The sequence below is a fragment of the Xiphias gladius genome, chromosome 4 (assembly GCF_016859285.1).
Source record: "Xiphias gladius isolate SHS-SW01 ecotype Sanya breed wild chromosome 4, ASM1685928v1, whole genome shotgun sequence".
NCBI lineage: Eukaryota > Metazoa > Chordata > Actinopteri > Istiophoriformes > Xiphiidae > Xiphias > Xiphias gladius.
Window position 1 is genome coordinate 15,614,759 of NC_053403.1, and position 6,128 is coordinate 15,620,886.

Here is a 6,128-nt window from a genome sequence, read left to right on the forward strand (position 1 = left end):
ACGGTCCCTGCCGCTGCATCATCATATCATGATTATGTAACACTGACAGAATAATTCAAATGATGTGTGTTTGCTGTGATGGATGGCTTATGCTTATTTAAAACTCTGCAGGATCATTTTTATGGTGTTGCCTGGAAGGAAGAAAACCCATCAAAAAACCTGCACCATGCTTTGGAAAATGGTTGGCAGTAATGTTTCCAAACTGAATTAAAAACCTGGGTGTAGTGTGGACTTCAGTGGGTTACAAATCAAAGTTTTACCATAAAAGTTGCATTTTGATTTTGTGGTCGGGTAATTGTGGTCATTGTGGTTTTATGTAATGCGCACAGTCATTAGAAATAGGAAGAATGATGACATACAAAAGGGAAGCTGAAGATTTATTGATGATTCACCTTTGCCTCTTGTTGTCTGAAAGATTTTGTATCCAACATCCCTGCCTTTCTCTAGCCAGCCTCAGACTGAGATTTATGTTGACTCTGTGTTAATAACCACTGTAATTTACGCTGCAGGGAAATGTCACAGGCAACTTGCTCTGCGAAAATCCTTCGAGAGTGTTTTGTCACTGACCCGGCATGTCTGTGGTTGACTGGGTGTAAGTGTGTGTGAGTACATGTGTGAATGAGCAGCAGAAACAGCACAAATTGAGACAGACACAAAAGCAAGAAGAGCTGTGTCTTCAGTCACATAATAAGCATAAATATGATTTAAGAATTATTCTCCATTTAAATTGATACCTGATTTGATTTTAAAGGTCTGACGTTTTGTTTTTGGTGTGTAAATGCAGCCTTGAAAGCAGTTTGGACCACATTAGATTTGGTTTACTTTATACAGGCATGAAAGATTGATCTGAAATAATAATCCTCCCTGCTCTGCTCAGTCACGAAAAAGTCACTGTGACTACAACTTACAGATTGATAAAAGCTGCTCAGAGATTTTATCCTTATTAGCAAGTCACAGACTTGCAAATGTACCCAAACATTCCCTCCCACGCAGCGCGCGTGCACGCGCAACGCACGCGCGCGCACACACAAAGTATCAGCTAATATACTAAGCTGCCGTCTAACTGTTGACACTGTAGAAGACACTTCCAAAGCCACAAATGGGCAAGATTGAATCCACAAAGACATGTTTCCTAGAGCCCAGGCTGCTTCATACACACACCGGCTGAGACGCCAACAGAGTCAAACTTCCTCTGAACAGACAAACACACCCCACCTCAGGCCCAGTAACTGGTTTTAATGTTGTGGCTGATCTGTGTATGTTCAAGCTTTGTTTTGGCCAGAGAGAGGCTCAGCGGCAAAGATGATAAAACTCTCAGGACACACCAGGTAGAGGTTTCGTCACACCTTGATGTTTATCTTACCGCCTTTGTCATTTCCGACTTCTTCATTCTGCCAAATATTCATCATATCCCCAGAGCAGTGTTGCTGATTTTCTATTGTTCTGAACGTTCAATTTGTCCTTGGGCAGCTTTCAGCCTAAACCTAGCAACAGAGGACCACTGAGGAGGATTTTGTTCTCCGCTCCCTTAATCATCAGTGATGAAGATGAGGGTGTTGTCCTGTCCCTTAATCATCACAATACAGACAACCATCTGGCCACGTGCACGACACACAGACACACACACACACAGACACACACACACACACACACACACACACACACACACACACACACACACACACACACACACACACACACACACACACACACACACACACACACACACACACACACTGCTGAGCAGGTACAACTACTTCAAAGAGAATTTAAAATGGTTTACAATCACAGAAATTAGCCACAAGATCTTACTTGACGGAGTAAGTGACTAAATATTTAGAATGACACATTTGCAATTCTCTTTCATTATCTGCGGAGCAGTGTGTGCCCAGATGGAAATGTGCAGTGTGGTGATGAAGGCACAGGTCATTGTGTCTGTCCAAAATAAAGCTCTCCGTTTGTCCTTGAATCTCGATTCTTCTCTCTTCATCCCGTCAGATTCCAAATTGGAAACATATACTTTATCTGTGCGCCGATAACTGCGCAAAAGTTATTCTGTGCGTAACGCTTTTCAAGTTTTGGAATACAGCAGCTCTATTCGGGTGGAAACACGCTGCTGGCAATCTGCAGCGCACACAATGGTCAAACTAAAATACAGCTGCAGCTGAAGGGCATTTGTATGGAAATTATAGATTTTAGTTGCTGATTGGCACATGAAGTGTTTGCATATTGCGAACAGTAGCATGTAATCTGTAATGGGACCAGTTTAAAAGTTGTTAAAGAAACGGAGGCCAAAATTTAAATGTCAAAAGGGTTCTTTTGACATTTAGTGAAAGATTAAAGGGGGCGGGGGCGGACATGCTATTTTCTGCCACAGTTGAAACTGTTGCAGTTATTTCACAGGAGACATTTCGGTATTTGTTGTTTTGTCTAAGCTCTACTCACTGGTGTGAAGGTGGTGTGGCTCAGCTGGAAAACACATACAATTGTGCACCAATCAGCATTGAGCAACATTTAATCAAGATGTGAGGACAGTTGTGGGCTCTTTTGCTTGTATTGCCGGCACTGTCAGACAAATCTGATCAATTCACACCCACAGAGTCCTAATGAGGCTGAGTTTTCGGGTGTTGAACACTTGATAAATATATAACCAAAGTGAAACAGGAAGCACTATTTGGTTTTGTTACAGAAGTAAGAAAATCTCATTCAAATCTCACCAATTGGTAAATATGCTAATAACTAAACAGAGTCTTTCTCAACAGTATGTTGTGTGACTCGCTTCATATGTTCAGATGACAACAGCGGGTTGACGGGTTTTTTTTGTTGTTTTTTTTTGAAAAACAATCTAATGTTGTTGTTTATACGATATTTATGTTTTTATTGTCCTTTAACAAACACCATAAGCTCTCATAAGCCCTAGACCTTCACAGACTAAAGGTCAACAAGAGATGGGAGGCCATGAGCAAGTCAAGGGGCCGCAATTAGCTCAGACAAGTCTGTCATAACAGTTGGGATGCGAGGCGTAAACGCAGTGAACGTTTTTTAGGAAGCAGAGATTAAAATGACTTCGGAAGAGAGCATTGGTGAGTTTTATGGATAAAGACAAAACCAAGTTATGATGATATAGGGAGCTGCGCTGTTGTACTTGCAAGTGCTAGTTTTTTCTGCTCACAAAGAAATCATTTAACTTTCAACTTCCTTTTATGTTTCAGCTTCTAATAGTGTCTTAGTGTGGACATAGCTTGTGAATAGTTCAACCGAACGGCAACTTTCCTCTTGGATTATTTCATTTGAAGGATTTTAAGAGGAAGATTAGAAAGTATCCAGGCATTCACAAGGAAAAAAAAATACAGAGCGAGACTGAAAAACTATACTTAATTTTGTTTAACTGAAGTATCTGGTGACCCGATAACTTCTTCTTGACATCCCACAAGGGGTCCCACCCCACAAGTTGGTTAATTTTGTGCCCATGTATTTATTTTGGATATTGTCTTTTTAAGGACACTGTCTATGGTGTGTAGTGAAACTACTAAACTAACCTGACGTTCCCTTTTTTGTCTGTGTCCATGTGTCTCTGTCCTCCACAGTAATCCTAATCACTGTGCAGTAAATGATAATTATGTCAGTAATGGCACTCCATACTGCGCATAACCACGTCCATTTGATTTTAACATGAATCCCATCCAAACCTGACTGCAAGTCAGATTTGAGTGCATCTCCAAAATGAAAATGGTATGTTTTTTTGATTCTGTGCCAGGAAAGACAACAATCAAAACCCAATTTCTCTTGTCACTTTTGTCAGTTTGTCACTCTTCTCCACTTCTCTCCCCTTCTCTTCTCACCTCTGTTCTTCCCTCATCACCCTTCCATCCTCTCCTCTGTCTCTCTGCTTACTTGTCAAAGAAATAAGATTGTCAGACAAAATTTGGAGGGATAGTGTTTGGAGATCGTCACACACACACATATACACACAGACTTGTTCCACTTTCCCCGTGGGGACACTTATGGACATCATGCGTTCCCCTAGCCCCTTACCCTAACACAAACCTATGCCTAATTCTAACCTGAACGCTAAAACCACATCTTAACCCTCAAAAACCAGTCTCTACCTGTGGGGACCTCAGTTTTTTCCCCCCAACGGTCCTGACTGGGATATAAGAACAGGTACACACACACACACACACACACACACACAGCCTTGTAAACTCAGTACCGCAGTCGCAAACAGTATGCACACTCAAGTCTTTCTTCCATTTTTCCTCCTTCACATTCAACTATTGCTAAATAAGAGGCTCTCAGCTGAACACGCACATGCACAAACTCATACACAGAGCACTCCATTTCCTCATTGGGGTTGCCATGGTAACCGGGTGCACCTGGGGGGGGGGGATTGTCCCCAGAATTTGCTTGCCTCTGACTTGAAGTATATGTGTGTGTGTGTGTGTGTGTGTGTGTGTGTGTGTGTGTGTGTGTGTGTGTGTGAGAGAGAGAGAGAGAGAGAGAGAGAGAAAGAGACTATTTGTGGCTGTTTATAGTAAGAGATAAACAAAATGAGGAAAAGAAACAATCTCTGTATGCAGGGAAACTTTTCACAACTGTAACTTTGGTATAAAACTAACAAGTAAAGTGTGTAACTGAGGCTTTTTACCAGAGAACAACTGTTTTATAAAAGTGGCAGAAAGACGAATATTCTTGAAGCGATGGCCTACAGACATGACCAATTGCTTATTGCTTATTGTGCCAAAAACAACGTACTCCTGTATGTTTGATTTGATGCACTTGTACTGCATAGCCATCTACTTTATCAATGTGCTATGATAATATCATACCAATTACCCGTATAAATCATTAACCAATGTATTGCAAGGGGATCCTTAGATGAGTTTGTGAAAGAATGCCCGCCACTCGGCGTGTATTTTAGCTAAAACAAAAACGTAAAAATATAATTGAGAACAATTCTGGTACTGAAGCTCGAACAGCAACTGGGATGAGAAGGATCGAGTTTTAGGAATGAAGCAGATATAAATAACATGTCCAGAATCAATAGAAAATGACACATTCACACTGTTTGCCAGCCCATCTACAGCATGTAACTCTTATATACTGCTATACTAAATTTAAACCTGGGCTTCCCACGCAACAAAAGCAGAGCTGAAACAGACACACACATATTTGACAACAGCTTTACCCGACCATGCTGTGATATTGAACTCCCTGTGCGTCAACATCCCACAGACCTACGTGTTGCCACATTACATTTAGGGCCAGAGTCTAATGGGTCAGCCACAGGCCCGACAGCGCATTCCCTGACCTACATCGCAAGCCTTATAGAGAGATCATGTGATGACTCAAATATACACACACAAACAGAAGAATGGGATTAAACACCCAGAGTACATGGCATTAGTTGCTATGTGATCAGGTCATGATTGACCTGGTGGGCCACGAAACTTTAAGAGGAATAATGATATCAGGCTTCATGTCGGGAAAACTAAAATCAGTATTTCTCAACATGAATCCACTCTCCTCTAAAGCCACAAGCAAGGATGACTAAGAGCTGAATTTGAACTGTCGTCACAATGAAAATCACAGGAGATGCTCAGGTCTCTAATGTAATCAGGTATCAGCTTGCATAATGTTCATGTAATTCAGTTACAGCTGACCTGGTGAAGACGTAATGTAATTGAGTGCAGAAGAGTAGGAATGATTCATTATTGATCCTAACCTTATTTTGCTTCTACCTAAACACCGGGGGTTTCATCAGGATTCATATACTGTGCTGAGGGGAATAGGGACACTCTTCAACCGAGGATAACGGGCTTAAGAGTCACACTTCAGGCTGTGGAAGGATCTTTCCGGTTAAGGAAACAGAAACAGGCCTTTAACCTGTTATTGGCCCCTACCTACAGTCTACGTCTTAGTGATTGATAGTGATTAAGCTTCAAGTGCAACACCGGCTGAAAATCTTTGTTTTTGCGGTCATCAAATGGTTTAATATCTCACCTTGCTACAGTGATGTACAAGTGTACTCTGGGGTGTGTCAGCATACCGTGTCATTACTGGTGGTTGTGGTCATAGGCACAGCAGCGGCTCCTCTTGCAATCTACAAAGAAAAACCATGTAAAATG